This window comes from Miniopterus schreibersii (assembly GCF_964146895.1).
Source record: "Miniopterus schreibersii genome assembly, chromosome: 1".
NCBI lineage: Eukaryota > Metazoa > Chordata > Mammalia > Chiroptera > Miniopteridae > Miniopterus > Miniopterus schreibersii.
In genome coordinates, this window is record NC_138101.1 from 142,934,885 (window position 1) to 142,954,559 (window position 19,675).

Consider the following 19,675-nt stretch of genomic DNA (forward strand, 5'->3'; position numbering starts at 1 on the left):
TACTTAGTAATTTCTGGAGATGTCACGTGTATGATTCCTTGATTTGTCCAAAGTCACTCTCACATCATGAGGACTGAAATATGGGTGTTTTCATTCCAGTGAGCATTTTACACTGTGTTGACTTTCTCAAGACATGGTTTCCTTGTGATGTGAACACTAATCATGAGGTTGGGGAGCATGCTGTCATGAAGTCAAGGGGACAGGTCACACCGAACATACAGTGTACATGAAATATTCCTTTTCTCCTAATCTACTCTGGAAAACATTTAGTTGTGTTTTCTATCATTCTATCATATATATATATATACACATATATATCTATATATATATATATATATAATCTAGATATGCTATATTTGTGGTATATATGTACTTTTTCTTTTCTGTAGCAGAGTCTAAAATTAGAAAACCTACAGTGTCAGAGGGTTCAACTTTGATTAACTTTAACCCTCTTAAAGATCAAATATCAAGCAGTTTACCAATGTTAGTGTGTGTTTTTTTCATTTATTCTTTTTAAAAAAATTTATCTTTATTGTTGAGAGTATTACAGGTGTCCCATTTTCTCCCCCCAATTGATCCCCTCCACTTCGCTCCCACCCCCTCCCCACACCTTCACCCTGTCCATGGGTTATGCATATATGCATATAACTTTTTGGTTAATCTCTTCCCACCCTTCACCCCCTTCACCCTTTCCTCTGAAATATGATTCTGTTGCATGCGTCAATGTCTCTGGATCTATTTAGTTTGTCAGATTCTTTTGTTCATTAGCTTCTTCTTAAAGAAGACCCTTCAACTTTTCCTGTAGTGCTGCTCTGGTGGTGGTGAACTCCTTTAGCTTTTTCTTATCTGTGAAGCTCTTTATTTGACCTTCAATTCTAAATGATAGCTTTGCTGGGTAGAGCAATCTGTTGTGGTTCCATGTTTTTCATCACTTTGAATATTTCTTGCCATTCCCTTCTGGCCTGCAAGGTTTCTGTTGAGAAATCAGCTGACAGTCGTAAGGGTGCTCCCTTGTAGGCAACTAATTGCTTCTCTCTTGCTACTTTTAAGATTCTCTCTTTGTCTTTAACCTTTATCATTTTAATTATGATGTGTCTTGCTGTGGGCCTCTTTGGGTTCCTCTTGTTTGGAATCCTCTGTGCTTCCTGGGCTTGTAAGTCTATTTCTTTCCCCAGGTAGGGGAAGTTTTCTGTAATTATTTTTTCAAATAGGTTTTCAATTTCTTGGTCTCTTTCTTCCCCTTCTAGCACCCCAATAATACGAAAGTAAGGCCTCTTGAAGTTGTCCCAGAGGCTCCTTATACTATCTTCATATTTCTGGATTCTTTTCTTTTTGCTCTTCTAGTTGGGTGTTTTTTGTTTCCTCATGTTCCAAATTGCTGATTTGATTCTCGGCATTCTCTACTCTACTGTTGATTCCCTGTAAATTATTCCTCATTTCAGTTTGTGTAGCCTTCATTTCAAATTGGTACTTTATTATGTTATCAATTTTCTCAGTTATTTCCCTAATAGTCTGCTTAAACATCCTTATAAACAAAATTCTGAACTCTGTACCTGTTAGCTTGCTTGGATCTATTTCATTTAGTTCCTCTTCTAGAGATTTCTTCTGTTCTTTCCTTTGTGACATGTTTCTTTGCCTCCACATTTTGGCTGCTTCCAGGTGTTTGTTTCAATGTATTAGGTAGAGCTGCTATGTCTCCTGGAATTTGTAGAGTGGCTTTGTGGAGTAGGTGTCCTGTAGGGCCCAGTGGCTCAGTCTCCCCAGTCACCTGAGCTGGGCCTTTTAGGTGCTTTTCTGTGTGGGCTGTGTGCACTGTCCTGTTGTAATTGAGCCTTGGTCACTGTTGGCGTCACTGGGAGGAATTGACCCCCAGGCCAATCAGCTGTGAGGACCAGCTGCAACTACAGCCAAAGAGCTGATGTGCTGGAGCAGGATTTACTTGAGTGGGGTTTTGGTGTTCACCAAGTGCCCCCCTTGAGTGTCACTCGTGGATGTGGTAGGGTTGTAATCCAGCATGGTCGAGTCTGACCACCAGGTGCACTGTCTCTGGGGCCTCCGGGGAGGTGCAAAGTCAGCCTCTGCCAGTGCCTTGCCCAGGGCCACCCAGCATGAGCTACACAGCAAACCGTAGTTGGCTGCTACTTGTGCTGGGCTTGGAGGTGTTCAGGAGAGGCCAAGGTATGAGCCAATGCAGGCTGCCGCTAGTGCCAGGCCTGGCGCCACTTATCAAGCCGTATGGGGCCTGCTGCTGCTTGTTTGAGAGATTTTAGGAAAGTCCTAAGTATGGGGCTGGAGAGGCCACTTGCAAAGAAAAGCCCTGGAAATGGCCTGGATGAGCTGCAGGTGGGGAGGGGCGGGGCCTCCGGGAATCACGGGGCGGGGCCAAAGGTGAGAGTCAGGTGCTGGCGATTCAAATATGGCGCCTGCCTGCCGGCTGTGTGCGGGGAGGACTCGCCAAAGGAGCAACAGCCTCTGCCAGCCCTTCTGCCTGGGAGGAAGCCGCCCCTCCACCTCTCGCCCCAACTTCAGGCAGGTTAGTTCCTCCCCGAGTGTCCCAGGTCCTTTCAGGCTGCTGCCCGGCGCTGGGCTCAGAGGGAGCGTCCGAGTGAGTCCGTGTGCGGGCCCTTTGAGAGGAAAGCCTGGGGCTCCCGCAGCCTCTGAGACCCTCAGCCACAGTCCCGCTGGTTTCACAGCCCGGAGTTGTGGGGACGTCTCTTCCCAGCCCTGGAGCCCTGGGCTGGGGGCCCGCGGTGGGGCTGGGACCCCTCCCTCCTCCGGGAAACCCCCACCGCCGAGATTCCCTCCCAGGTTTAAACCGCAGCACCGGCACCGGGTGTGGGCCGGTGGCGAGTCTCTGATTCAGCCCCGATCTGCCCGAGTCTCCACCCCTCCTACTGGTCTCAGTGCTTCTTCAGTTCCCTGTTCAGCCAGATCTCAGGAGGTTCCTAGTGGTGGTTGTTCGTATTTTAGTTGTAATTTTGATGTGGTTGTGGGAGGCGGGGGATGCAGCTGTTACCTATGCCGCCATCTTGTTTCTCCTAATTTATTCTGTTTTTTAAATTTTGAGAGTACTTTTATTATTATTTAAATGTTTTTATTGATTTGAGAAAGAGAGGAAGGAAGAGGGAGGGAGAGAGAGAGAAACATCAATGTGAAAGAGAAACATTGATCGGTTGCCTCCCCTATGCACTCCAACTGAAGGATCGAACCCATAACCTATGTGTGTGCCCTGATCAGGAATTGAACCCACAACCTTTTGGTGCACAGGATGATGCTCAACCAACTGAGCCACCTGGCCAGGGCGAGAGTACGTTTATTAAAGCTGGGTACAGTGAAACGAAGGAAGGGCTTAAGATAGAAGAAGCAATAGGCCTAAGTGGTGCTCTGCTTTGGCTCCCTAAAAACGTTGTAGGAAAGAAGTGAGCCAAAGCAGGGCTGCTGTTAGCTCACTGTAAAATAGAAGAAATGGGAGGCCTTGGAGACAGGTTCAGGGGGTGAGCCTAGATGAGCTGCGGCTGCCCTTTGCCCCACTGGCTGCAAGTTTTGTGGGGTACCTTAGAGTTTAGGGGAGAAAAGTAAAGATGCAAGCCTGAGCAGGAAGAAAGGTGAGGGTGAGCGTGTTCCAGAGAGAGCCCTCCTGTGTTAGTGTTTTAAATTGGTGTGTAGTCCTTGTTGGACTTTGAGTCCATTCAATATGACATTATCATTCTCAGAACTTCAGGCTTCCTCTCTCTTTGAGAGTCCAGCTGCTCACATTGCCTCTCCACTGCCATGGGAGCTTTTTCGGTTGTCCTGGTGACCTCACTCTATGTTTCCAGGCTACTTAACAGCCTGTGGAGGAGTGATGGCCAGCCTTGGGCAGTGTATGCCCATCCTCAGGGCAGCTTCTCTTGGCACTACCTCCTCCCCACCCGACTGGTGTGTACTCTGTGCTGTCATGTCCTTACTTGCAAATATAGCTCCCCATGTTGCCATGCATGAATCTGAGGTCGGGATGGCTTCTCATCCATCATTCCGGCTCTTGAAGTGCCCAGAAAACTCAGTTTACATTCCTTTTCTAGAAGGAACTTGGAAAATAAGTCTCCCCGGATGTGGCTGAGGGACTCTGCTTGAGGAATATCACTCAGAGCACATCAAATGAGGTTCTTAGACAGGTGGTATTTTTGTATGTGTGTGGTAAAAAACCAAAAGAATAAATAAAACCCATAAGTTTACCCTCTTGACAATTTAAGGAGCATAGTACAGTATTGTTAACCATATGCACATCATTGTATAATAAATCTCCAGAACTTTTTCATCTTGCATAACTGAAACTGTACCCATTAAACAACTATTTCCCTTCCTCCCAGTGCCTGGCAAACACCGTCTTATGCTTTGTTCCCATGAGTTGAACTGCTTTAGGTAGATACCTCATATAAGTGGAATCATGCAGTACTTGTCTTTTTTGGCTGGATTACTTACTTAGCATAGTGTCCTCAAGATTCATCCATGTTGTATCATGTGACAGACAGGATTTCCGTCCTTTTGTAAGGCTGAATAATATTCCATTGTATGTATATACCATATTTTATCCATTCACCTGTTAGTGGACATGTAGATTCTTTCCACATTTTGGCTATTGTGAATAATGCTACAGTGGACATGGGGATGCAATTATCTCTTCAAGATCTTGTTTTAAATTCTTTTTAAAAAAATATGTTTTTATTGATTTTTGGAGAGAGGGGGAGAGGGAGAGAGAGAGAAACATGAATTGGAGGCCTCCCGCACCCACCCTGACTGGGGATTGAACCCGAAACCTAGATATGTGCCCTGACCAGGAATCAAACCAGCAACCTTTCAGTGCAAGGAATGATGCTCAACAAACTGAGCCACACTGGCCAGGGCTAAATTCTGTTGATGTATAACTAGAAGTGAGATTAATGAATCATACAGTAGTTCTAATTTTTTTTTTTTTTTAGGACACTCCACACTGTTTCTTATTGCAGCTATGCCATTTTCCAACCCCATCAACAGTGTGTAAGGGTTCCAATATCTCCACATCCTCACCAACATTATTTTCCTTTTCAACAGTGGCCATCCTAATGGGTATTTTGATTTGCATTTCTCTGATGGTTAGTGATGTTGAGAATTTTTTCATATGCTTGTTGTCCATCAGTATGTCTTCTTTGGGAAAATGTCTACTCAAGTCCTTTTGAAATTGCATTGAGTTTTTTGTTGTTGTTGAATTGTACAAGTTCTTTATATATGCTGGATATTAACCTCTTATCAGATAAATGCTTTGCAAATATTTTCTCCCATTCCATATGTTGTCTTTTTACTCTGTTGGTTGTTTCCATTGCTGCACAGAAGTTTTTAAGTTTGATATAGTCCCTTTTGCCTGTTTTTTTTTCTTTTCTTTTGCTTTATGTTTTTGGTGTTGTATCTAAGAAATCATTGCCTATTCCACTATTAGGAAGCTTCCCCCTATGTTTTATTCTAGTAGTTTTATAGTTTCAGGTCTTACATTTAGATCTTTAATCCATTTTTAGTTAATTTTTGTAGGTGGCATAAGAGAAGGGTCCGTCTTCATCTTCATTCTTTTGCATGTGGATTTCCAGTTTTCCCAACACCATTTGTTGAAAGGCTGCCCTTTCTTCATTGTGTTGTGTTGGCACCCTTATTGAAAATTATTTGATAATATACACAAGGGTTTATTTTGAGGCTCCGTATTCTGTTCTATTGATCTGTCTGTCTTTACGCCAGTACCATACTGTTTTGATTACTGTAGCTTTGTAATAGGTTTTGAAGTTAGGAAGTCTGAGACCCCCAGCTTTGTTCCTTTCTCAAGATTGTTTTGGCTATTCAGGATCCTTTGAGGTTCCATATGAATCTTAGTATAGTTTTTTTTCTATTTCTTCAAAAAATGCCATTAGTAAGACCAGTGGTTCTTAACCTGTGGTCCCAGAATCCCTGGATGGTATTTGGGGTGCTGAGAGTCCCCTAGAACTGTGCATCTGCCTCTGACGATTTTTATTTGGTCTCTGCTCAGACATTTGAGGGTTCCCAGGAGCCTGCAGATTGGGCTCCTGATCACACATTCCACAAAGGTCAAAACGATGGCCATGGAGAGTGAATTCGTCATGATACAGGGGAAATCACACATAGGCATCAAATCCAAAGGAGTGCATGGAACACAAATGTAGCTTTATTTTTAATTAATATTGTTGCTGTTGAATTTTTTAGTTACCACTATTGACACTTTGGAGAAAATATTGCTGTTTTAATCTGTACCTTTGCAGGCTTTATTATTCAGAAAGCAATATTCCATCAAATGATTATCACTTTAGTGTGTTTTGTCCTAAAATGGATATCTGCTTTTCTCAAAACCTGTCTTTCTTTTCTGTTTGGGTCTCTGGTGGTCTATCATCTCAGACTATAAGTCCCACAGGGGCAGGACAAGTGTCATTTTTAATTGTTCTTGTCTCATCATGTTAGGTGTGGGAGCTTGGTGATGAAGTTGTTACCATGCATGTTCCCTGATGGTGTCTGAGCATGTTGGGAGACAGCTTCACAATGTGTTGACACATTTTGTTCAGCAGCGTGTATTCTTTTTTTACTTTTTTTAATCCTTACCCAAGGATATTTTCCCCATTGCTTTTCAGAGAGAGTGGAAGGGGGAGAGAGAGAGGAAGAGAGAGAGAGCAATGTGAGAGAGACACATCGATTGGTTGCCTCCAGGAAAAGACGAGGGCCAGGAATGGTGCCTGCAACAGAGGTATGTGCCCTTGACCCAAATCGAACCTGGCGCCCTTCAGTCTGAGCCAAACTAGCTAGGGCAGCAGTGTGTATTCTTTTTTTTTTTTTTTAATATTTTTTATTGATTTTAGAGAGAGGAAGGGAGAGGGAGAGAGAGAGAGAATCATCAATGATGAGAGTCATTGATCAGCTGCCTCTTGCACGCCACCTACTGGGGATCGAGCCCGCAACCGGGGCATAGGCCCTGACTGGGAATCGAACCATGACCTCCTGGTTCATAGGTCGACTCTCAACCACTGAACCATGCCAGCCCAGCAGCAGTGTGTATTCTTAAGCACAATGGAACAAAAATCTTTTACAATACTTGTTAATGAAATCATTGTTAGAGACTGTGATGGACTGAATGTTTGTGTCCCCTCAAAATTCATATGATGAAGCCCTAATCCCAATATAATAGTATTAGGAAGTGGGCCTTTGGGAATCAATTAAATTTAGATGAGGTCTTGAAGATGGAGAGCCTATGATGGGATTAGTGTCTTTATAAGAAGATGAGACTGGAGCTCTCTCTCTCCACCATGGGAGCACACAGTGAGAAGGCTGCTATCTGAAAACCAGGAAAAGGGCTCTTAGCAGACACTGAATCTGCCAGCATCTTGATCTTGGACTTCCCAGCCTCCAGAACTGTGAGAAATGAAAGTGTTGTTTAAGCTGCTAGTCTATGGTTTTCTGTTACAGCAGCCTGAACTAAGGGACTCTTACTGATTAAAACACAAGTCAAATAATAGGATCTTACACTTTATTTTTCATAATTCAAGGCACCCTTTCCCTTCTGGAAACCATTGCCCAAATTGCAAACTTGAAGGTAATGTTTCCTTGAACCATCAAAACAAATTTGCTCATCTCATGTTAGCTCCCTCCCTTCCCCTCTCTTTGATTAGAGTGGCTATGACTTTAACCCTCTTTCCCCCCTCCCTCCTGAACCTCTACTTTACTCAGGAGTCTAGAGGTATTTTACTATTCAGAGTGTGCTGTCGCTAGCATCACTGGTCAGGAAAGCATCCACTTGGGCTGCAGTCATTAGTGAGAGCTTACCTCAGGCCCGGCCCACACTGGCATTTCCTCAGCAGAACACAAGTTGCATTCAGGAGATAACAGACCCCATGAAAAGTTTTGATGGTCAGATATGTTGGGGGAATCCAGAATTATACAGAATTTAAAGAGATCACTTTTTCCCCTGATATGTTACTATGTCTTGTAGATCTGAGTGGAAGGTGGAGACAGTGGAACATGAACTGTTCTTCCAAGCTTATTTGACCCCATAATCAAGCCCTTTTTTCACAGGTCTGGGTTCCCTCTGAATCCACTTTGGGAAAGATAAGTATCTAGGTGACACAAATCAGCTCCTATATCAGCTTTGCTATTTTCATTCTCTCCTATAAATAAATACATGTAATAAATGTTTCTATCTACTTCTAATTTCTAGAAAAAGAAAAAACAAATGAGTAGTTATGATTCAGGTAGAAAGATGAGTGGTGGGTATGAGTGTTTTATTACTCTTTGAACTGTACATATATTTTACGTATACTCTTTTGTATGTATATTTTGTCAAAAGTTATTTTTCTCTTGCTTTAATACTAAGTACCATAGCTTTTATAATTCACATACCATTATTTGTTGACTCTAGAAATGGAGAAATGAGCTTCCTTAAGTTTTAAATAATAATAAGCACCAGCCGGAGTGGCCCAGTTGGTTGAGTGTTGTCCTGTGCACCAAGAGGTTGCAGGTTCAATCCCTGGTCAGGGTAAATGCCTGGGTTGCAGGTTCAGCCTCCTGTTGGGGTGCATACAGAAGGCAAGCGATCAATATTTGTCTCTCACATTGATGTTTATCTCTTTCTTTCTCCCTTCCTCCTTCTAAGCATGTCCTCAGGTGAGGATTTAAATAATAATAATAATAATAATAAATCAATTAATTAATAAGCAAGACTAAACATTGTTCAAAACAGGTTTATTCTTTTTTTTACTTATGCACTATTTTAGATCTGTTTTTTTCAAAGTACACAGAAAGAGATTATACGTTTTGGAATGCCTGTAAATATCACTCTGTTGAACTGTGTGCCACAAAATAGAAAACTGCACCTTCTATCTTTGTAAGCTCATGTTCATTCCAGGATATCTAGAACGGTGGTTAAGAGCCCCTGGTTGGAAATCAAGATCTCTATCCAAATCCCCACTTCATTTCTTATCTGTATAACATTGGGTACATTCTTTCACCTCTCAAAGCCTCAGTTTCTGGATCTGTAGAATAGGGTTTGTTTGGAGGTTTAGATGGGATAACACATGTAATACTCTGTAAAATTGCATCCAGTCATATAAAGTCTTACTAGCACCATTGCTGAGTCTGGCCTTATGAACTAGCAGGCAGAATAAATGACTGCTTGTTGATTTTATGGGCAGCAAAAAGTCTTCCTGCCCTCTACTTTTTTTTTTTTAATATATTTTTATTGATTTCAGAGAGAGGAAGGGAGAGGGAGAGAGAGATAGAAACATTAATGATGAGAAAGTCGTCATTGATCGTCTGCCTCCTACACACCCCCTTCTGGGGATTGAGCCTGAAACCCTGGCATGTGCCCTGACTGGGAATCAAACCTTGATCTCCTGGATCATAGGTCAATGCTCAATTGCTGAGCCACACTGTCTGGGCCCGTCCTCTACTTTTTGATGGTTAATTTTATGTGTCAACTTGCCTGAGCCATGGGGTGCCCAGATACTTGGTCAAACATTATTCTGGGTCTTTAGGGATGAGATGAACAGTTAAATCAATAGATTGAGCAAAGCAGATTGTTCTTCCTAATGTGGGAGGGTCTCATCCAATCAGTTGAAGGGCTGAACAGGAAAAAAAGGCTGACACTGTCACCCCTGAGAGTAGGGGGAACTCCTCTTGCCTGACTACCTTGAGCTGAGACATTGATCTTTTCCTGCCTTCAAACTCAAAATGAAACATCTGCCTTTCTTCATGAGTCCTGAGCCTGGTTGATTTGAACTAGAAGTACACCATCAACTCTCCTGGTTCTCCAGCTAGCCAGCTGCAGACCTTGGGAATTCTCAGCTTCCATAATTGCCTGAACTAATTCCTTATAATAAATACATACACACACCCTGTTGGTTCTCTGAAGAAGCCTCAACAACTTTGATAGATATTCTTTAAAAATTACTTAAGACAGTCAAAATGACAAGCAAAACATCAACCTAAGGACTAGTATGAGCGTGAAATATATAGTTACTCATAAGACTAAGACTGAGTGAGGGTTAAAACTGAGAAAATATAGTGTGTAAATGCCATATGCTTATATAATGTAGCTGTAGGACTACTATAAAAATAGGGGGAGGATGGGGAAAGTATATTAAAAGAAAACAATTTTAACTGTTCTCAATAATTTTTGCAATGGTGGTAGTATTCATGTTATTCTGAAACTATCGTGTATGTGAAGAGGGATAAAGTAGATTATTAATAATATTAAGCCCTGCTGGGCATGGCTCAGCGATTGAGCATCGACCTAGGATCCAGGATATCGCGGTTCGATTCCTGGTCAGGGCACATGCCTGGATTGAGGGCTTGATCCCCAGCAGGGGGCGTGCAGCCGATCAATGACTCTCTCATCACTGATGTTTCTCTCTGTCTCTCCCTCTCCCTTCCTCTCTCTGAAATCAATAAAGATATATTTCTTAAAAAGATGTAGTCTGGGAAAACATCCCTCTACGACTTCAAAAATAATAATAATATTAATAAGTATTATTAATAGTATTTATCCTGCCCTGTGTTCTTGAGAACTAGGCTTCTTAGAATAGAAGGTACACTGATATAATACAGAAAAGGTTAAGTGAAAACCCTGTAATCCTGCATTCTTTGCACAAGCCACGGTTGCCTTCCCTTGTGCCGAAGGCCTTTGTGTTCTCACACCCTGCATGAACTAGACTCCAGCTTATTGAGATTCCTTCTTGCCTGAGAATTGCCCTTCCTTTTGCCTCTCCAGTCTCCACCCCCAATAGTCATGTTTGTAACACATGAAAAGGCCCACTAGCTGGAGTGTTTGGACACCTTTTACTAACCACTTGCATGATGAAGTGGAGGAAGTAGATCTGGAGAAAGAAAAACACGAAGCTACCCCACAGAGAAGGGCTTTCTTGATCTCTGACAACTCCCTTATCCCTGGTTCCACTCCCTTCCTAGGGCCTGGTTTCATTTCTGTTCTTGGGCTCTGTGTGTGCTTTGTTGTTGTTGTTAATTCGTACCCGAGGATATTTTTTCCATTGATTTTTAGAGAGAGTGGAAGGGAGGGAGGGAGGTGGGGGAGAGAGAGAGAGAGAAAGAAACATCAATTGGTTGCCTCCCACACTGGGCTGGAAATCGAACCTCCAACCCAGATAGTACACTTGACCAGGAATCAACCTGAAACCCTTTGGTGTGTGGGCTGATGCTCTAATCACTGCTCAGGGCAAGGGTTCTGTGTGTTTTTTAGAAAATATATCTTTTATTGATTTCAGAGAGAGGAAGGGAGAGAGAGAGGGAGGCAGAAACAATGATGAGAGAGTCATTGCTGGGCTGCCTCCTGCACACCCCCAACTGGGGATTGAGCCTGCAACCTGGGCATGTGCCCTGACCAGGAATCAAACCATGATCTCCTGGATCCTAGGTCAATGTTCAACCACTGAGCCACGCCTGGCCGAGCTCTGTGTGTTCTTACACTAAACTTCCATTTTCTGCTTAAGCTTGCTTTGAGAACTTGTTCTCACCTGTCAGTTTGGAGGTGGTCTAGCTAATTGTTACTAAAATATACATGACTAATAAAATTCCCTAAGATGTAAAAACAAAAACAAAAACCTTAGTCCTGAATTTGAATAGAAAGTATCAGTAGGAACTCATGACATATTATATGTTTATCTATTGATTAATCTATCAGTTGATCTATCTATCCTAGCTGTGTCACCTGAAGAGGCCTAGAAACAGTGACCAATCCAGTAGCAATGAGTATCTATAGCATCCAGATTGTAGTCTTTTTTTTTTTTTTTAATGTATATCTTTATTGATTTCAGAGGGAGGAATGGAGAGGGAGAGAGAGAGAGAAACATCAATGATGAGTCATTGATTGGCTGCCTCCTGCAGGCCCTCGACTGGGGATTGAGCCTGCAACCCAGGCATGTGCCCTGACTAGGAATCGAACGGCGATCTCCTGGATCCTAGGTCAATGCTCAACTGCTGAACCACACCCGGCTGGGCCAGATTGTAGTCTTGAAATATCACTTTCTACTAAAAGAAACCATAGCTTCTTGGAGAAATGGTTGATTCTAGGTCTGTGGTAGTAAATATACAAGATCAACCTGAACATCTTGTTTTACTGGATAGCAAGGAAGGGATCAAAGACTACGGCAATCATGTCAAAAGACTCAGGAGCCAACTTTAAAAGGCTCCCATCAGGCAAAGATGAGACAATCTTAACTTCAAAAGGGTAATAATTGTAACTGATTTGAAACCATTGATGGCATTCAAATTTATGAGTTCGTACTACTATTTAAAAAACAGTCATCTTCAGCCCTGGCAGGGTGGCTCAGTTGGTGGGCTCATCATCCGTATACCCAAAGGTTGCAGGCTTGATTCCCTGTCAGGACACTTACCTGGGTTTCGGGTTCATTCCCCAATTGGGGCACATAGAGGAGGCAACCGACTGACGTTTTTCTCTCACATCAGTGCTCTCAAAATCAATGAGCATGTCCTCAGGTGAGGATAAAAAACAAACAGTTATCTTCAGAAAACAACAGTCATTATCTTTCAAATTGGTAAATAAAAAGAAAGATTCAAGCATTTATCTTGCCTTTCTATTAAACTTTACCACTGGGCAACTAAATAGTAGTTGAAGGGAAGCATTTTTAAAATAAAGTACCCCAATTAATAAATAAAAAATAAATGATAAAATATCACCATTTTACAATCCCTAATAAATTAATGGATCCAGGCACTGACCATTAATAGCTGCTAACATTACAAAACCTGAGATAGCCCGGCCAGCATGGCTCAGTGGTTGAGCATCGACCTATGAACCAGGAGGTCAGGGATCCATTCCTGGTCAGGGCACATGCCTGGGTTGCAGGCTCGATCCCCAGTAGGGGGCGTGTAGGAGGCAGCCAATCAATGACTCTCATCATTGATGATTCTCTCTCTCTCTCCCTCTCCCTTCCTCTCTCTAAAATCAATAAAAAATATTTTTAAAAATAATAATAATAAAGCTCATCCTTAAAAAAAAGCAACCTGAGATAGGCAGCTCCCAATTTGCAGGAAATACAGAGAACAGAGGAAGATCTTAGACTGCAGCTTCAGGAGCTGGGAGAATATGGGAAGCAAAACCATTAATTGCCAACAAAAGTTGCTGACTTTTATTAGGTGCTACTACCTGCAGGCATTGTCCTGACTTTCCATGCGTGATCCTACTTAATATTTATAACAACTTCATGAAGCAACTATAATTATCATGCCTAATTTCAGATAAGGAGAAAGTGAGGCATAGAGGGGTTTAGTAACTTGCTCAAAGTCACACAGCTAGCAAATACATGAGCTGGAATTTAAACTCTAATCCTCTGGCTCCAAGACCTACTTTCTTAAATACCAGGTTATATTGCCTCTCAAAAAAAAAGTTTTTTGTGCTTCCCAAAAGCTGCTTGAGGTGCCCTCTGAAATGGTTCACTATTCACTTGACCCAGACAACCCCCAAAATCATGCAAATCTAGAGGCGCAAATCTCAGTGTTTACTTTAAGAACACTAGTGAAACTGCCCAAATCATCAAGGGTAGGCATATTCAAAAAGCCACCAAGTATCTGAAGGATGTCACATTACAGAAGCAATGTGTGCCATTCCGTTGTTACAATGGTGAGTTGGTAGGTGTGCCCAGGCAAAACAGTGGGGCTGGACACAGGGTTGGTGGCCCAAGAGTACTGAATGTTTGCTGTACATGCTTAAAAATGCAGAGAGCAATGCTGAACTTAAGGGTTTAGATGTAGATTCTCTGGTCACTGAGCACAACCAGGTGAACAAAGCTCCCAAGATGTGGTGCAGAACTTACAGAGCTCATGTGCTCTCCCTGCCATGTTGAGATGATCCTTCCTGAAAAAGAGCAGGTTGTTCCTAAACCAGAAGAGGAGGCTGCACAGGAGAAAAATATATCCCAGAGGAACTGAAGAAACAAAAACATATGGCCTGGGAGTAAATTCAGCGTAAAATAAATGCTAATAAAAGTTTAAAAATTATAAGATAATAATGGCAAGTCCATGCATACACAGGCAAGTCCAAACTCTTAAGATTCTAAATGGTATTTAAGAAGATATATGAAAATGCTAAAACCTTAATTTTAAATTACGATAGAAGAGTTCAGTGGGGTCTTTCCCCTAAATCTAGTTTGGTCCCCACCAACTATCACCTTGATTCTCTCAGAAAATGAAGGCAGTGGACAGGATTGATTCTTCTGAGCATATGCTCCAAAAAAAGGTGTCTTGCAACAAATTTTAAGGTAGATGTCAAAACTGATGAAAAGACGTTGGAGGCAGCCTTGTGAAAGCAAGTGCCTGAGGCTTGCAGAGAGAGTAGCCAAAGTGTGGCACCTTCTTGACATGCCCACTCTTCTGCTCAGGCTCCCAAGAGTAGAATGAATCTACTCTGATCTCACAATTTCTTTCTTCCCTCCCTTCCTGTCAGACCCAGCTCTGAGCTAAAGCTAAAATGTGAATTCTGTCTGCCTTGCACAGACACTGCCTTGCAGCACCCCTTGTCCTCCTGCATAGATCTTTCTCCCACTCTCCTTCAGACCCACCCAGTTTTTCTGGAAGCATCATTTACACTTGAGGGTGAATTTAAATCTCTGAATTACCTTCTGCAGAGTCATAAGCATTTCCACTTTAACTCTAAAGTGATTCCAGACTTGCAAAAATTTTTCCTGTGATTGGAATTTGTCATCATTCCCACCCTCCTCCCAGAGGGTCCTTTCCACTGGAAATTCACTCCAGGCAGGAGGTTGCCTTCTGCCCCCAGAGAATGGGTGGCTTCAACAGGAGACCCTGGCATCCTCTGGCCAGTCCACTTGGCATCCCGCCTCCGCCCGCCCTCCACATTCTCTTCCTCCAAGACACAGAAACATTACTATTTATTAAAGTGATTTGTGGGGAGAAGGAGATATTGTGGCAGCTCTGGTGTTTTTCTTAAACCCAACGAGGAACTCAGGCACTGGGAGAAACAAGCACCAGATGTCTGAACGTAGATAAGTGTTACTGTCAAATAACTATCTTAAAAACCCTTCCTTTAATATTTGCACGGTCTGTGAATAAATTGGCTTCAAGTGCACCCAAAGCCGTTTCTAAGTGAGGAGCAGTGCTCCTGGCATAGGGCATCTCTGCTGGCAATATGATCGTGCCAACGAGATACAAAGACCAGTTTGAAAGTTGCAAACACTCTCTATTCTCCTGATATATAGTTCAACTTTTCAGGACTCTCTTCTTTCCAGGTAAAAAGGATAAACTAGAAGGAGGGGCACTTGCCTCTAAAATGGAGTCTTTGGCCCAGCCAGCATGGCTCAGCAGTTGAGCATCGACCTAGGATCCAGGAGACCACGGTTCAATTTCCAGTCAGGCACAGGCCCGGGTTTCGGGCTCGATCTCCAGTAGGGGGCATGCCGATCAATAACTCCTCTCATCATTGATGTTTCTATATCTCTCTCTCCCTCTCCCTTCCTCTCTCTGAAATCAATAAAAACATATTTTTTAAAATGGAGTCCTTGGGTGTCAGAAACTAGAGTTAGGAGATTTGAGGCATATGCACACAGATGAAAAAAATGTTGATTGCAACAAAATATAGTCAGTAATATTGTAATAACTATGTCTGGCTTCAAATGGGTAATAGATTTATCAGGGTGATCATTTTGTAAGTTATATGACTATTTAATCACTATGTTATACACCTGAAACTAAAACAATATTATATGTCAACTGTAATTGAAAAAAATATATATATTTTAAATGCTAATTTCTATTCAGTACCAAGTGAGTGTTGTTAATGTCTTTAAATGGGTCAAAACAACAGAAGTATTGAGATCCAAAATGATTGAAATAATCTTCTGCCTTTGTTTGGGCATCAAAATTGTGGGTATTATTGTATATTTCAGTATCCAAGCCCCTCTTCCCTCATGGTTCTCACCTGTCCCTTGAATGAATGCCATGTGTCCGTGTTTCCATAGCAGACCCTTCCTCTCGGCTTTTAGGTGGCCCCAGTGCTGTTTGAAGCATCACAAGCAGTGGCGGTGAGACCTGGGTGCTGATGCGCGCTGTGAGTCAGGAATCCTGACACACACATCCATCACGGTGATTAGTCTCTTCTCCTGTCACTTCCTGTTCCTAGGACATCAACAGTCTAAAAATGCCCCAGTATCGGTAATTGTTTACCAAACCGTCTGCACATAGAGATCATGCTGCTTAGGTTTACAGGCGCATACCCCAAATGAACATTTGTCTTGTTGCTGCCATGATATATGTAGCAATCCCACCAGAATCAATGCTCCAAAGATTCATTAAGGGGGACACCAATTCTGTTGGTGTGTGGATCCTATTGACAAAGGATGGCTCTCTTTCCATTGAAATATGGTACTTGCTTCAGTGAATCCTAATGTACAGGTTTCAACATCATAATTGCATACTTTAAACAGGATAATCAAGCTTCTAGAAAGAATTGTTTATACCCATTGTCTCCATTTCTTAACTTCCTATTTGTTCTTCTGGCCCCATCACTGTATAGAAACATCTTTCCTCAAGGTCAAGATCTAGGGACTTCTGACTCACTAGATCCAGTGGGCATCTTCAGGCTTCATTCTTGATCTCCCAGCAGCATTCAACCCAGTGGACCACACTCTTTCCTGAAACACCCTCCTTTTTTAGGTTTCTTAAAACCCTCTCTACCAGTATTCCTCCTCACTCGCTGACCCTAACTGCTCTGGCTGTTTTGTGGGCTCATCTTCATTCAGTCATTGAGTCTGAGGCACATCAAGATCTTTCCTGTGCCCCTTTCTCTCTACTGTATGCTTTCTCCAACAGCCACCCACTCATGTTCAATGTTTCAAGTATCATATACGTCAATAATCACACACAGATCTCTAGCCCAGGCCTCCTCCTCTAAATTATAGACCCATATATTCAACTGCTAATTATAATTACCACTTGCATTTTGCAAAGGTATTTCCAATTCAAAATGTCCAAAACTTATGGTTATTCCCCAAGAAAAAGAAGGAAGCAGGAGAAAAAATAAGGGAAAGGAAGGAAGGGAGGGGAAGGGAAGGGAAGGGAAGGGAGGGGAGGGGAGGGGAGGGGAGGGGAGGGGAGGGGAGGGGAGGGGAGGGGAGGGGAGGGGAGGGGAGGGGAGGGGAGGGGAGGGGAGGGGAGGGGAAGGGAAGGGAAGGGAAGGGAAGGGAAGGGAAGGGAAGGGAAGGGAAGGGAAGGGAAGGGAAGGGAAGGGAAGGGAAGGGAAGGGAAGGGAAGGGAAGGGAAGGGAAGGGAAGGGAAGGGAAGGGAAGGGAAAGGAAAGGAAGGAACAAACAAGCAGGTATTGCTTTTGTGCCCCATCCCTGCCACAGTGCCCATGAGCACCCTTCTTCCAGTTCCACAGGCCACATACCTGGCATTCTTGTGTAACACTTCTTTCTCTCAAAGTCAGGATTCTAGCCAATCACCAGGCCTGTTCCTTTCACCTCCAAAATGCCTCCTCTTCTTTCTTTCTACTCTATCTCCTTAGTGCCAAAAATGAGGTGATAACTAGCATTATCTTGTGCCTGGACTATTGCAATAACCTCCTTTCTCTCTCCTCAAACCACCATTGCCCTCATTCCAACCCAACTCTGTTTACATCCTTCAACAACTTCCCTCAGCTCTTAGGATAAAGACCCACATCCCCAGCAGAGCCATAGGCCCTGCATGGTCCAGCCCCTGTCCTCTTCTCTGACCTCCATTTCCCAGAATGCTCTCCCACCACACAGGCCTTTCAGTTCCTCAAGTACCCCTGCTTCCCTGCCTACCACAGGCCTCTGCACATGCTGCTCCCTCTATAGGAAACGCTCTCCTTCCCTGGCCTCCACCCACGGCACCTGTGGAGCTCCTCATTCTTCAAATCTTCTCAAATGCCACTTCCTCGGGGCAACAGCCTCCCTGACCTCCTAGAGGAGGTCAACTGGCCTGTCATAAGCTCCCACGGTGAGATGTACCTCATCTTTATGGCACTCTTGTCTACGTGTGATTATACATCTACTGGTGCAGTTATTTAATTAATAGCTGTCTCCTCCCATTAGCCATTGGATGGAGGCTGCATCTAATCTTGCTTACCTTTGTACTCCCAGCTTAGCTTTAGAGTCTTACCTATTACAAATACTAAAAATGTTTAACTTTAACAATAAAAGTAGTGTTTCAATTTTGCTTTGAAGAAGTATTGAATGGGTTTGTATTTACATTTCCTTAAATCATCAAAAATGTAGAGGTTCCCTACTCTCACCTCTTTTCTTTTGGTATGTGTTTCAGTTGTGGGTGGATCTACAAAAATGAGGGAATGGTGAGCAACCCAAAAAGTCAGGGTTTACCGTAGATGGTATTTTTGATGTCCCAGATCATATTTGAACCTTGACTGTTCCACGGGGTTATTGCACTTGTTGCTCAGCACTGCTGCTGTCTCTGTCTCTCAAGAGACTCCACTTGTTTCAAGGAACTGTGAACCAGGCTACCCACACATACCTCCCAATTCTGGAAATTTTTCGAACTTCATCATCATGTTTTCACAACCTGACAACCTGAAGGTCAATCAAGGGCATAAAAAATGCAAAGATCTCTAATGACAAGCACCTGGCACTGGGTGAGGCTCCAGCACCCCAGGCCCACCCTCTCTACTGGGTCAGCTCCACTCGCTCATGCCCAGCTGAAGCTGCCTCACTGTTCTTGCCTCTCCCACCTCTGCCGCTCTGTAGCTGCCACTTTATTACTGCTCGAGCCATGGACAGCCAAAAAAAGACCAGGGCCACTACTTCTTTCAACTGACATTCAAGTGCAGCTGCCCTCCATCCCCCTTCACTGCGAGGGAGGGGTGAGGGTTCCTCCACCATCACCGAGCCCAGCTCTCTCGAGTCTGGGCCGAGCCCTGCATAGTCTGGCTGGTGAGCAGAACACCAGCTAATTTCCCAGGATGGTGTCCGTGCAGCCCAACCCTCTCCTACCTGCTCACCCAGCTTGCTTCTCTCAGAAGATTGGGGCAGCATTTTTCTACCTTTCTTATTTAGGAGAGTTAATTTTGGAGCACCCAGAGCCCAGCCTTCACTCTCAATATCCTTCTGCCATTTCCCCAGGACACATAGCTGGGCCTTCATGTAGGGGAGGTTCTTGATACCAGCTCTGTTATCCTAGACCCTAAGGTGGCCCCAGCATAATCCTTGCTACGCTTTCCCCTCAGCGGAAACATCTCTCTTATCCCCCTCACCCCCTCACATAGTCTTAAGCCTCCTCGGCTCAGTGGTTACTTTCTCAGGGAAGCCTCCTCTGCCCTGCAGCCCAGATCAGATCTCTCTGTGGTTTGCTCCCCTCTCCTCGGTAGCTCTTACTACAGTTTGTAATTCTATATTTGATTTCTATCTATATCCCCCTCTAGAAGATAAGGTCATTGAAGGCAACAATTCTGTCTTTTTTGCCCACCATCATGTTCCCAGCACCCTGCACAGGTCCATGGTAGGGGCTCAGTAAGTATTTATTGGATGAGTGAATAAACTATGATTCACTTCATTATGTGTCAATCTTTTTGAGAGCCTGTCTTCAATGAACCCATTTCTCTATGATGGTAAACAAAGCACCCTGGGAGGCAGTCATTAACCAGCATGCACTGCAC

At 43.4% G+C, this 19,675-nt stretch overlaps 1 pseudogene across 1 annotated transcript; it reads left to right on the forward strand.

Moving 5' to 3' along the window:
- Nucleotides 1-13,462: 13,462 nt before the first annotated feature.
- LOC308555357 (large ribosomal subunit protein uL22 pseudogene) lies at nt 13,463-13,991 on the forward strand (annotated as a pseudogene). The gene has a single exon. The product of its transcript is annotated as a large ribosomal subunit protein uL22 pseudogene (transcript).
- Nucleotides 13,992-19,675: the final 5,684 nt, after the last annotated feature.